The sequence below is a fragment of the Setaria italica genome, chromosome VIII (assembly GCF_000263155.2).
Source record: "Setaria italica strain Yugu1 chromosome VIII, Setaria_italica_v2.0, whole genome shotgun sequence".
In the NCBI taxonomy this organism is placed as follows: domain Eukaryota; kingdom Viridiplantae; phylum Streptophyta; class Magnoliopsida; order Poales; family Poaceae; genus Setaria; species Setaria italica.
Window position 1 is genome coordinate 10,172,977 of NC_028457.1, and position 14,948 is coordinate 10,187,924.

Consider the following 14,948-nt stretch of genomic DNA (forward strand, 5'->3'; position numbering starts at 1 on the left):
GGGCGCCCTAGGGTTTACACCTTTTGGCTGAACACACTTGCCGCGCCTCCCACGCCCTCGCTTGTTGCAACTCGCGGATCTAGCAGTCCGGCTTGCGACGCTTCCTCCCTGCACGTGTGGATACCTTGGAGGTGTTGCGCCTGCAGCACTTGGACGAGCCATCGACGAGCCGCCGACGAGCCACGACGAGCCGACGACGAGCCGCGGCACCGGAGGCGATCTTGCTGTGCACGTGGACGAGCTGCTGAGGAGCTGCTGGACGTGATCGACTACGTACGACTACGTTGATCGACTACGTACGACTACGTGATCGTCTTCACTGCACCGACGCATATCTACATCTTCCGCACCAGTAGTGCGTCGAGTGGTAATCCCGTGATCCTTATACGACAGTTCTTCCTGGTTATACGCGGTAGAAATTTTGATTTGCGCTAGCGTAGCCTACCTCGTATCCCAACAGTGGTATCAGAGCCTTAGCTGCTTAGTTTTGGATTCGAGATGTGTGCATATGGAGATATGCGAGTTCTCTGTTTGATCTATGTCCTGATTTCGTGCCCTTGCTGCAATGGTAGTGTAACGACATACTCCTACCGGTCGGTTTCCGCCATCGGAGTTAAGTGATACACGTAAACCCAGTTGCAGTGAGGGAAGATCAATATGATTGGTCAAATCGAGATCCAGGGTCATACGCCAGGCGCATTAGATGTGCAATAGTAGATGTGATCTACTGCCGGGGTCGGGATTTTGCCGTATGCGCATGCTTCGGTAAATCAGCCGTAACTTTTCGGTACGATCTCGGATCGGGGCGATTTCTATATGAAAATTGATCTACAGAAAAAGTTACACATGAAATTCAACCGCTTCGCCATTTTCAGCGAAATTAGATTTCCCAAATTCGGCTTGGAAGATGGAGTTTTGGGCCTCCGAAGTTTGGAACGTTAGGACGCCTAACTCTCTTTTGCAGGATGTATGTATCTTGTGATCAGTATGGCCCCTTGTGTATGTGATGCATGTGTGTAACTCATTCGTGACCTGCGTGTCGCGCGTACGGCAACACGGCAGGAGCCATATGTGTTGTCACTTTATTGTAATTAATGGTCTGCGTACCAATCTGTGATGATCCAAGCAACTATGTAATCTTCATTACTAGATTCTTTACTAGCTATTAGGCGTAATAGCATGCTCTAGTTCTTGGAGGACTCATCACTAGAAGGATGGCGCACATGGAACATGGAGATGGAGATCACCATGGTGAACAGGTTCTATGGAGATGGAGATCACCATATGAAAACGGGCCATACTGTGTCACAAGCTGTGTGAATGCTATTCTATTTATGTTTTACTTTCTGCATGCTGTGATGTTAGAAGTAGAACGATCCCTCGCAAAGTTTAAGTTAGTATGCCCTCCCAACTAAAACTTGCACCGTCCCATGTCTTGTACAATTAGTGGTGGGTCTATGAAATTAGGGTGCCACTAGTTTTCCTTGACTAGACGGGTTTGTGTCGGACACTTACATGCATAAGGGTTGGTTAGCTTAACGAGGTCATCTTAACGGTTAAGGACCTTGGGGCATAAAGGTTGGGCGCCGAGACATAGAGATGTCACCCAACAACAGGAGTCATATGTGATATGATTAGCAAAAGTTGCTTACCGATCTACCTCGTTTGCTAGCGGTGACGCTAAAGCTCACTAGTAGACTTGTTAGTTGTGGATCCTGAATCACTAAGTTTCAATAGAGGGATATTGATTTTAGTGGGAGTAGATTCTGTTAAAATAGTTTAATGTAATTTGCTCTATCATGGATACGTTTGTCTTAGTGTATTTTGCATTACTTTTGTTGTAGATTAAATGGCACCTAGCAACACCACCACATCGTTTGCTTTGCGTTCGGTCCTTGAGAAGGACAAGTTGAATGGAACAAACTACTCGGATTGGATCCGCAACCTGAGAATTGTTCTCAGGGCTGAGAAAAAGGAAGATGTTCTAGACAACCCACTACCAGAAGAACCTGCTGAGGATGCACCCGCTGCTGCTAAGAATGCTTACAAGAAAGCATGTGATGCTAACCTCGAAGTAAGCTGCCTTATGCTTGCTTGCATGGAACCCGAGCTGCAGATGCAGTTCGAAACAAACCATGAGGCGCACGATATGATCGTGGCGCTTAGAGACATGTTCCAAACACAGGCCAGGACTGAAAGGTTCAATGTGTCTAAGGCCTTTGTTGAGAGCAAGCTAGCAGAAGGCGGAGCAGTAGGACCACACGTAATCAAGATGGTTGGTTACACTCAACGGTTGGAGAAGCTAGGCTTCCCACTGGGCCAAGAGTTGGCCACTGATTTCATTCTTTCATCTCTTCCGGCTAGCTATGGGAACTTCATCTCGAACTACCATATGCATGGGACGGAGAAGGGTCTGAATAAGCTGTGTGGTATGCTCAAGACAGCAGAGGCTGACATTAAGAAAAGCGCTAGTACCAGCCATGTGATGGCGATACAGAACAAGCCCAGCTTTAAGAAGAAGGGCAATTCTTGGAAGAAGAAGGGCAAGGCTGGAACGTCCAAGCCAAACCCACCGCCCAAGGCTAAAGCTGGACCTGGACCTGCTCCAGATAAAGAGTGCTTTTACTGTCATGAACTTGGTCACTGGAAGAGAAACTGCAAGCAGTACCTAGCTTCGTTGAAGAACGGCGGAAGTAAGAGTACTTCTACCTCAGGTACGCTTGTTGTTTATGTTATAGACAACATATTTCTCGCTGATACAGTTATTAATTCTTGGGTATTTGATACCGGATCGGTTGCTCATATTTGCAATTCGATGCAGGGAATGATAAGAAGTAGAAGCGTGGAAAGAGGAGAAGTTGATTTCCGCGTGGGCAATAATGCAAGAGTTGCTGCTTTGACCGTCGGGACGATGCAACTCCACCTCCCGTCAGGATTTATTATGGAGTTGAATAATTGTTATTTTGTTCCTAGTTTAAGTCGAAACATTTTATCTCCTTCATGTTTGATGAAGGATGGTTATTCATTTGCGAGTGAAAACAATGGTTGTGTGATCTCTAAGAATAATATGTTTATGGCTTTTGCACCCATTGTGAATGGATTGTTTGTTTTAAATCTTGATGGTTCACCTGTCTGTAATGTAAGTGCTAAAAGGCCTCGGCCTAATGATTTGAGTCCTACCTACTTGTGGCATTGTCGTTTGGGTCATATAAGTGATAAGCGCATGAAGAAGCTCCATTCTGATGGACTTCTAACTTCGTTTGATTTTGAATCATACGAGACATGCGAGGCTTGCTTGCTAGGCAAGATGACCAAGACGCCTTTCACAGGATTTCCTGAGAGAGCAGTAGACTTGTTGGAACTCGTACATAGTGATGTATGCGGACCAATGAGCACGACGGCTAGAGGAGGATTCCAATACTTCATAACTTTCACTGATGATTTTAGTAGATATGGCTATGTCTACTTGATGAGGCACAAGTCTGAGACCTTTGAAAAGTTCAAGGAATTTCAGAATGAAGTTGAAAATCAGCGTGGCAAGAAAATTAAGGCCTTACGATCTGATCGTGGAGGCGAGTATTTGAGCCACGAGTTTAGCAATCATCTAAAGAGTTGCGGAATTGTTCCACAACTTACGCCGCCTGGAACACCTCAGAGAAATGGTGTGTCCGAGCGACGTAATCGAACTTTGTTAGACATGGTTCGATCAATGATGAGCCAGTCGGACCTACCGTTGTCATTTTGGGGATACGCTCTAGAAACAGCAGCTTTCACACTTAATAGGGTACCATCTAAATCCGTAGTTAAGACACCATATGAGATGTGGACTGGAAAGGTTCCTAGTTTGTCTTTTCTAAAGATTTGGGGATGTGAAGTGTTTGTCAAGCGACTTCAGTCGGACAAGATCACACCCAAGTCGGATAAGTGCATTTTCGTGGGATATCCAAAGGAAACTTTGGGATATTATTTCTACAACCGATCAGAAGGCAAAGTGTTTGTCGCTCGGAACGGGGTTTTCCTAGAGAAAGAGTTTCTCAAAGGAGAAAAGAGTGGAAAGACAGTGCATCTTGAAGAAGTTCAAGATGAGCCAATCGGGCAAGAATCAATGAGTGATGCTAACGTAGCAGAACAAGTTGAGATACCCATGGCAAGAGAAGCACCGCCACAACCACGAAGGTTGGCAAGGCTCCGCGAAATGCGGGAAATATTATTGTTGGACAATGATGAGCCTGCGACATATGCAGAAGCAATGATGGACCCAGACTCCGAAAAATGGCAGAGTGCCATGCAATCCGAAATAGAGTCCATGGGAGACAATCAAGTTTGGAACTTGGTTGACCTGCCTGATGGTGTTAAAGCCATAGAGTGCAAGTGGATCTATAAGAAGAAAAAGGACATGGATGGAAATGTTCACATCTACAAAGCACGACTTGTCGCAAAAGGTTTTCGACAAGTTCAAGGAGTTGACTACGATGAGACCTTCTCGCCCGTAGTGATGCTTAAGTCCATTCGGATTATTCTAGCTATAGCTGCATATTTCGATTATGAGATATGGCAGATGGATGTCAAGACAGCTTTCCTGAATGGAAACCTAGCTGAGGACGTGTATATGATACAGCCCGAGGGTTTTGTCGATCCGAAAAATGCTGGAAAGGTATGCAAGCTTCAGAGATCCATTTATGGATTGAAGCAAGCATCTAGGAGTTGGAACATTCGTTTTGATGAAGTAGTCAAAGGGTTTGACTTCACCAAGAACGAAGAAGAGTCTTGTGTTTACAAGAAGGTTAGTGGGAGCTCTGTAGTATTTCTAATCTTATATGTGGATGACATATTGCTGATTGGAAATAACATTCCTATGCTTGAGTCCGTAAAGACTTCACTGAAAAATAGTTTTTCGATGAAGGACTTAGGGGAAGCGGCATATATTCTGGGTATTAAGATCTATAGAGATAGATCGAGAAGGCTTATAGGTTTGAGCCAAGATACTTATATTGACAAAGTGTTGAAACGGTTCAGCATGGAAGAGGCAAAGAAAGGGTTCTTGCCTATGTCACATGGCATACATCTCAGCAAGACTCAGTGTCCTTCGACTGCTGATGAGCGGGATCGCATGAGTAGAGTGCCATATGCCTCGGCTATTGGATCTATCATGTATGCAATGATAAGTACTCGCCCAGATGTTTCATATGCGCTAAGTATGACAAGCAGACACCAATCTGATCCAGGTGAGAGTCACTGGACAGCGGTGAAAAACATTCTTAAGTACTTGAGAAGGACTAAAGATATGTTCCTCGTCTATGGAGGTCAGGAGGAGCTCGTTGTAACAGGTTACACCGATGCTAGTTTCCAAACCGACAGAGATGATTCAAAGTCACAATCAGGATTTGTGTTCACGCTAAATGGTGGTGCTGTTAGTTAGAAGAGTTCCAAGCAGGAGACGGTGGCCGATTCTACGACAGAAGCCGAGTACATCGCGGCTTCGGAAGCCGCGAAGAAAGGTGTTTGGATAAGGAATTTCCTCATTGAGCTTGGTGTGTTCCCGAATGCGTCCAGCCCATTGAATCTCTACTGTGATAACAATGGGGCAATTGCGCAAGCAAAGGAGCCAAGGAACCACCAGAAGAACAAACACGTAATGCGGCGATTTCATCTCATTCGAGACTTCGTTAACCGGGGTGAGATCAAGATATGCAAAATACACACGGATCTGAACATTTCTGATCCGTTGACAAAACCACTCCCGCAGGCTAAGCATGATGCGCATGTAAGAGCTATGGGTATTAGGTACCTTCTAGATTGACTCTAGTGCAAGTGGGAGACTGTTGGAGGTATGCCCTAGAGGCAATCATAGAGATGATGATATTCCATTTGTATCCATGATTTGTATATTGTGTTCATTGAATATCCATTAAAGGCTACTTGAATTGATTTGCAATTATGTGAATTGTATGTGAAACTCTTTACTTGTATGGTTATTCTAAAGTTGTCCCTAGTCGGAGTTCATGTGAGAACACACATGAATATTAGACTAGCACATGTATTAGTTGATGACTATGTTTCACAAGTCATGGACATGGAGATGTTGAACTAATAATGTGGACACATGTGGAGACATGTGTTAGGACTGACCCAGCACGAGAAGTAGTTCTCTCTTTAAACAACATATACGCTTTGTCCTTAGACCTGAGATTGTCGCATGTATTCTATATGTGGATCGACCTACTTAGGGGCTATCAAACGCTACGCCGTAACAGGGTAGTTATAAAGGTAGCTTTCGGGTTTGTCAAGAAGCATGCTATGAGACATGGTCAATCAAGATGGGATTTGCCCCTCTCTGATTGAGAGTGATATCTCTGGGCCCCTCGAGTGATCGGATCCGAAAATGCATGGCCATGCTACGTACGGTTAAGAGTTAACCTACAAAGGGATTCCGAATCACAGGATCGAGAAAGAGCGGTCGGCTTGAAGCTAGACCAAATATCGTGAGGCAAAGGGAATAGCATGTATATTATGTTGTGATGGTTCGTCTGATATGATCTTCGTATGCGTATAGGAGTTGGCACGTCTTGCTAGAGGCCGCTACTGACTATTGGGCCGAGTAGGAGTACTCGGGCCATGTCTATACGTATCCGAACCCAAAGGGTCACACACTTAAGGGGCTGGAAGCCCAATTCGGATCTGATCCGAGTTGGATTAGGTTTAGGAGTACTAATGGGCCTCGGATCCAGAGGCCCGTCAGGAACCCCTATAAATAGAGGGGTGGGGGCGCCCTAGGGTTTACACCTTTTGGCTGAACACACTTGCCGCGCCTCCCACACCCTCGCTTGTTGCAACTCGCGGATCTAGCAGTCCGGCTTGCGACGCTTCCTCCCTACACGTGTGGATACCTTGGAGGTGTTGCGCCTGCAGCATTTGGACGAGCCATCGACGAGCCGCCGACGAGCCACGACGAGCCGACGACGAGCCGCGGCACCGGAGGCGATCTTGCTGTGCACGTGGACGAGCTGCTGAGGAGCTGCTGGACGTGATCGACTACGTACGACTACGTTGATCGACTACGTATGACTACGTGATCGTCTTCACTGCACCGACGCATATCTACATCTTCCGCACCAGTAGTGCGTCGAGTGGTAATCCCGTGATCCTTATACGGCAGTTCTTCCTGGTTATACGCGGTAGAAATTTTGATTTGCGCTAGCGTAGCCTACCTCGTATCCCAACACCTGTTGTAGTGTTGGAGTTGGCGCAACTTCTCTAGTGCGTTCATCTTTATCAACTTCGGCCTCTGGGGGCGGTTGCTGCTCCATGGTACGACCGCTCATTGTAACGGTCTGGGTCTAGGAACTGGTCAGCTACGCACCAGCATCATCAGCCAGCATGGTAGATCTGCATCAACAAATAAGTCAGACAAATTAATCGGCATCAGTAATTACAACACAAACAACACAAGTAGATTGCACTTATAGTGTGCTCTTCTTATCACACGGTACTTGGGGCACAATGGTGGTGGCGGCGCTAATGCATCTTCACTGGATCCGCTGCGCATTGTTGCCTTCAGCGCCTCCTTGACTTGCACCACGTCAGCCGCGGTGGTCTCCTAGAGCTCCGACTTTTTCTTGTTGGCAACCGAGATCGGCATGTTGGACTCCTCATCCGCGTCGCTAGCCGACCTAGCCGTGGAGGTTGTGCTCGGCGCAGCCTTCTCCCCCTTTTTGCCGGCCATCTTCTTCCTCTTTCCGCTCGGTCGCTGCGCTTTGGAGAAAGGATTCTTGTGGACAGCTTGCCAAGTCTGATGCCCAACCGGCTCGGTGGCTTGGTCCTAGCCGACCTCTTCTGCGACCCCCTCATCTGACCCAATGGAAGAGTCTGTATCCCACTGAGGGTCAGCGGACGGCACGTTGGGCTCGTTGGTCGGGCGAATCTTGGGCCATCGCTCATTAACCCCTCTAGGCATCGGCACCAGGGAGAAGTATATAAATACGTCACCCTGGTCAATTCACAAATTTATTCAGAAAACATCATAGCAGCATGCCAAATTCATGACATTGACAATCTTATTAGGTTCGATGGCGGCCTCTTCAATGAGTACGCTTTGGGATAGCTCTTGTTCCTGATCACACCCCTGAAGAACTCGGACACCCAGTTGATAATCTCTTCCTTGGGTACCTTGCACTAGACCTCCCGGGTCAGATCCTCTGGCCCCGAGTACTCATATGTCGGGTGCACTTGGTGCTTCATCAGCTGGATCAGCATCTTGCTGAAGTTGATGCTGATAGCTCTAGCTGTTAGCCCCCGTGATCTCAGGTTAGCGATCTTCGCCAGTAGTTCGTTCACCTAGACTTCCTCTTCTGTGGTCGGTTGGTTCGACCACTCGGGCATTACCACTAGCCCGTACCCTATGCGTGGTGACAGCTCGGACTACTGATTGGCAATGATGAACCATTCCTAATGCCAACCTTTGTTGGATTCCTTTAGCTACAGATTAAAGTATTCTTTCACTTTCTTCGGTCATAGCAAGAATCCACAACCCCCAATGACTCGCTGTTGTTTCCCCTTGTGACCACAATCTTCAGTTGTTACAGATAACACCACAGATCAAAATGCGGGGGGATTCCAAGATATGCCTTGCACAGGTGGATAAACACAGTAATGTCAAGAATGGAGTTGGGATTTAGGTGTACCAACTTGATACGGTAGTAGTACAAAAGACCTTGGAAGAAGTCTCCGCACAGGATCCTGAACCCGCGCTCGAAGAACGGTGTGAAAACCACCATCTCCATCTTGTCCTCCGATGGGAACTCCTGGCCGGTGGTCGGTTTCCAACCAAACAGCGCCTACGGCCCTAGGAGGCCCCGGTCGACGAGCGCCTGGATGCGCTCATGGGTCATCACTGACTTCCTCCACCCGTCGTCGGATCTAGGGCGTTTGCCTGTGCCATTTCTTCAATCTTTAAGCCGGTGGATTTAGCTCTGATGGTGGCTAGGGTTTTGATGTGCATGCGGTGACGTGGCGGCACGGCCTAGGGTTTGCGAGCACGGTAGTGAAGTGCTAAGTGGTCTATGGTGGCGGTGCTGTGAGTGTTCAAAGACAGGAGTGGAAATGGCTCTTTGACCCCTCGTGCTTCTGAGGGGGGTGATGGCGTAACCTACGAACAGAAATTGCAAGCCTCCCGTTATTGTGGCATATTGCGGCGCAACATGCCGGGCGAAATTTATGGGATTTTTTGTTAGCGCAGCATGCGTGCGACAAAATCTATGGGTTTTCCATTCCACTTTTAATGGCAAGCCTCCGCAGCTCCGCAGTCCTCGTCCTCAGGGACTGAGCACCTAATTCTAGTCGGCATGCCTCCGTGGCCCCGCCAGTCCTCGTCCTTGGGGACTGGGCGCCTAATTCTAGTCGGCATGCCTCCGTGGCTCCACCAGTCCTCGTCCTCGAGGCTGGGTGCCTAATTCTAGTCGACGTATCTCCACGGCTTTGCCAATCCTCATCCTCAAAGGTTGGGCACCTAATTCTAGTCGGCATGCCTCCATGGCTCCGCTAGTCCTCATCCTTGGGGGCTGGGCGCCTAATTCTCCGTGGCTTTGCTAGTTCTCATCCTCGAGGGCTGGGTTCCTAATTCTAGTCAGCGTGCCTCCATGGCCCCACCAGTCCTTGTCCTCAGGGGTTGGGCGCCTAATTCTAGTCGGCATGCCTCCGCGGCTCCACCAGTCCTCGTCCTTAGGGGTTGGGCGGCTAATTCTAGTCGGCATGCCTCCGTGGCCCCTCCAGTCCTCATCCTCGGGGGCTGGGCACCTAATTCTGCCTCCACAGCTCTGCAAGTCCTTGTCCTCGAGGGCTAGGCGCCTAATTGTAGTCGGTGTGCCTCTGTGGCCCTGCCGGTCCTCGTCCTTGGGGGTTAGGCACCCAATTCTAGTTGGCGTACCACCGTGGCTCCGCCAATCCTCATCCTTGGGAGCTTGGCACCTAATCCTAGTCGGTGTGCGTCCGCAGCTCCACTAGTCCTTCACCTCGGGGACTAGATGCCTAGTTTCAACTCAGTATGCTTTCATGGCCCCATAAATCCCCAAAACCAGATGCAGGGACATATTTTTCATAGCTATAATTCTATTCCCTAGAAAGATTACTGGCAATACATATTACAATTGACTGTGAACAGCTCTGAGATAGCTGACATCCAAGGATAAGAAGCTACAATGCAGAAAAAGAAAAAAGCACAATACAAGAAAGCTGCGCAAAACACTTCCCCTAGTGGTGTCCTGGACAAAGTGGTGGGGTTCACGATACAGCCTGCTCACGAGGATTCTTCTAGCATCGTTACCTCCTAACTTCATCAAAGGGACTATGAAGGGAAGGAGCATCCGGGTTTTCTTCACGAGAATTCTTATGGCATCAGGCTTCTGGTGGGTGCTACTCCTATTAAAGACTATAAGCTTCAAACCTACAAACGCTATTATTTGGGCCATGGCTCTTCATGCTGAACGATTGGCCTATTTACAGCCCAGTTGTTGGCTTACGTCCAAAGTGCTACAGTGGGCTCGTGAGGGTTCACGACAAGGCTCTCCCATACTGATATGATTCTACAATGTTCACGTGATGCTTGGCCTGATCCAAAAGTACTACCGGGAATCTTGAAGTTGCACAAGCGGTGCAGTACTCTCGTGAACAGGCATTTTTGTTGCTTATCTATCATTACACCAGTCCTTATCTCCAGAGATTTGGGCATGTACTTTTGGTTGGCACGCCTCTGTGGCTGCGCCTATCCTTGTGCTCAGGCACTAGGATTTGCTTCAGTTGACAACTTTTTCTTCTTTGACCATTGGACCGATTATACTAATCGCTTCAATGCTCGGGGGCTAGTCCTACAGAGTGCATCTTGCGATGCCCCTCCGTAACCTTCTCTTCGACCTACTGGATGCCCGCACCCATCAGCTCGGCACTCGTCTTTGCTCTGCGCGTTGGCTGTGCGTTTGCTCATATTTTCTTCTTTTTTAGCACTGCGTAGCCTCTCCATCACCATGACGCCATCGCAGCTTCAGGTCTTCATTCAAGATTCATTGTGGTGACCTCAACTTCCTGTTCACCTACACATCGCTCTAGGGCGTGAGGGATATGGGTATCCTATGTGTCCCCACCGACCAGGATACTTGTCGGACCTGACAAGTGGGCCCGCCCGACCAGGGCGTGCTTGCTGAGGACATGAAGTTACTTGGAGTACACGTTAAGACAGCTTGAATCTGCCCAGATATCATGGAACGCATATTGTAGTCCGACTTAGATTACTTTCCATGTAACTACCGAGTAGATTAGATTCAAACCAACTTGTGACTCTTGGCTGTTAGCCTATATAAGGCAGCCAAGGGCACCCCTCGAGGGTATCCCTACAAATCACATCATCCTAGATCAGCAATACAAACCACACAACCAGGACGTAGGGTATTACTCTCCGAAGGCTCGAACCTATCTAAAATCCTTGTGTCCCTTCGTGTTCTCACGATCACCTTCGAGTTCTTGGTCTCGCAATCGCCCTCACCCACAAATCAACCACCTGGGAAACCCCCTAGTGGACTTCCAACCTTATAAATCCGGCACAATCAGTCGGTGTTTTGCTGGGGCTACCAGTGACGATTACAAGGGGTATTCAGACCAAGCACAAAATAAACAGATTCCAACACACAAGTAGATGCATGAGCTAGCTCTACTCTTCTATCAGTCTCAGAAATGATAGTGCCCTGGCTCTAAGAGAATTCTACACAGGATCACAAAACAAAACCCACGGGCATCACCACCTCTTCACCACAACCTCAGGTCACCAGCTGACTGGCCTGAGTGAGATCCTCCATGATCGCCTCCAGACTTTGCAGGTCTTTTTGCTTTAGTAATGGCTCCCACTGCTTCATCAGGGATAGCATCTTGTTAGTCACCACCATTGGCATCACCACAATCTTGCCATTGAAAACAAGATCATTCCTCATCTTCGATAACAACCACATCGCCCTTATACAAAGAAAGAGCATAGTCAACTTTTGTTTGTTTTTTGTCTTTTGCATTACTATCTCTACACAGCTTAGGCAGGATGTCAAGGCTCTCTTCCAACCAAGCATCTCTTGATGAAAGCCCATAGGAAACATGCAACTGGGCACTGGAAGAGAATGTGATCTATAGTCTATATCTCTTCGCATATTTTGCAGTTAGTTGGGACCCGTCCACTTTCCTTTTCTTTAGCTGATCATAGACTGGATTCTGTCCCCTGAACCTCATGCCACATGAAAATTTGTATCTTTAGGGGCACTTTGCATTTCCATATCTCTATCATCCAACTATCTCTCACGCCTCCAAAAGTTAGTTCTGTGTATAATGACCTGGTTGTGTATTTGCCTGATTTCTCCAGGGCCCATCTCATCAAATCTCGTCCCTCACTCAGAGCTATATGTGACACCATCTCTAAAAGCCTATACCATTCCTGCGTATCTGACTCATAGAACGACCTCTTGAATTAAATTTGGCACGAGCCTCTTTTGAACACCTCTACAACTGAGATCTGCAGACCTCTACAGTACTCATATATTTGATGGAACTTAGTTTTCAGCACTCACCCTCCACACCACGTGTCCTCCCAGAATCTTGTTTGCCAGCCACTCTTAATTGATATGGTTCTGCCCCATTGAAACTATTTTCTCATTTCCTGTAAGCCTTTCCAGGATTGGGACCCCTGGCGTCTCTTGATCTAATATATGCTTTTCTCACCAAGGTATTTCCTCTTCAAAAGCTTAATGCATTTGTTGTCATCTTCATCTCTTTCAATCCTGTCAATCCATTTCGCAAGCAGACATTTGTTCATAGCTCTAATATCTAAGAATCCTAATCCACCAAAATCTTTTGGTCTACCAAGTGTCTCCTATTTCACCATGTGATACTTCCTCTTTTTGTTAGTCCCCTGCAAGAAGAATCTTGCTCTAACCGAGTCTAGTGCCTGCTAATTCCCCTCATACAGTTGGTACACCCCCATTGTGTACATTGGAGTATTGGATAGGCATGTAGTCAGCAAGGTAGCTTTCCCTCCAGAGGAAAAGGTAGCTTACTGCTTGCCTTATCTGATGTATAGCTCAATTGTGCTTTCGTTATCTTATAGTTAGTCATAGGCAAGCCTAGCTATGTTATAGGTAGTTTTCCAATTTTACAGCCAAATATCTCTGCAATGACTTCTTGTTCACACCTACTCCCATCACATGCACCTCGCTATTGTCGTAGTTGATTTTCATACCAAACATGGCTTCATAGCAATACAGAATGACATTCATGTTTATAAGATTTTGCTCGCTGTTCTTTAGGAAGATTATTGTATCATCTGCGTATTGGAGATGTGTGAGCCCACCTTCTGCTAGATGTGGAACCAGGCCAAGAATGTCACTCTTCTTACTGGCCAAGCTTAGCATAGCAGAGAAAGCATCCCCCACCAGGTTGAACAATAGTGGGGAGAGAGGGTCACCCTGTCTCAATCCTCTAAAGCTTCTAAAGTAATCACTTCTCTCACCATTAATGTCAACACAGACTCTGCCCCCCTTCACTGCTTGCATCATCTAGCTTATCCATACACTTAAGAAACCTTTCTTGTTTAATACCTCTTCCAAAAACTCCCAACTAACTCTATCATAAGCTTTTTCAAAGTCTAGTTTCAAGATAACTCCTCCTTTCTTCACTCTAAGCTCATGCAGCACCTTTTGTAGAATGACAACTCCATCCGGAATGTTTCTTCCAGGTATGAATGCAGTTTGATTTTTGCCAATTATCCTCCCAGCTATTTCAATTAGTCTCAGAGTCAGTACCTTAGTAATTATCTTGTATATCACATTGAGCAGACAGATAGGTCTGAATTGCTTGATGTTATTGGGAAGTTTCAGCTTTAGGATCAGAATTATCACACCATAGTTTAGCCTCCTCAAGTCGAGACCCCCTTTGTGAAAATTCTCCAACATTTCCATGACGTCCATTCTAATTTTTGGCCAGAATTCCTTGAAAAATTCACTGGACAGCCCATCTGGCCCCAGTGTTGTATTATTCCTTATTTCTTTAACCGCGGCATCTAGCTCTTCCAAGGTGAACGGCTTCGTTAGTCTCTCATTCTCTTCAGGTGTGACTTTATCATTCTCCAGCCATAGTCCTTCCTCTAGTTGGATCCCAATTGTGTCTTCTTTGCCAAATAGCTCCTTGTAGTAACCAGTAATGTGACTTTTTAATTCTTCGCTGTCATTGATCACCGTATCCCCTTTTTCTAGTTGTTGTATGGTTTTTTCCTCTTCCTACCGTTGGTGCACTTGTGGAACTGTGGTGTATTGGAGTCCCCTTTCAGAATCCATTCCCCTCCCTCCCCCCCTTCTGCCAGTATACCTCTTCTGTTGTATAGCTCTTGTTCAAGGTTATATTTGTGGGCCCATTCATCGCCACTAAGGTCTCTAGTATCCGCCGTCTCATCAATCTCCTTAATTTCTAACAGCAGAGTTTGTTTGTGTCTTCTCATCTCACTTTCAAAAATTGGCACCCCATCCCTTCATAGCTCTTCTTAGTTTCCCCGACACCACATGCAAGTGGTAAAGGAAATTTGGTTTGTGTCTCTCTGGCCATTTATCCAACACCCAATTTCTGAAACCCACCTATGTTAACCATCATGGATCAAACCTGAAGTATTTGGTTATCTTCCTCTCTCTCTCTCTCTCTCTCTCTCTCTCTCTCTCTCCCCTGTATCCACAATCAGCGGATTATGATCTGACTCAATTCTCACATTAGCCTGCACTCTTACCAGTGGATATTTGTCCTCCCAGGGGTTGTTGACAAACACTCTACCTAGCACACTTTGGATTGGGGATAGTTGTTTATTAGTCCAAGTGTATCTGCTCCCCCCCCCCTCTATGGAGCTCCATCAGCATCCTAGTAGTGAGAGATTCTGCAATCTG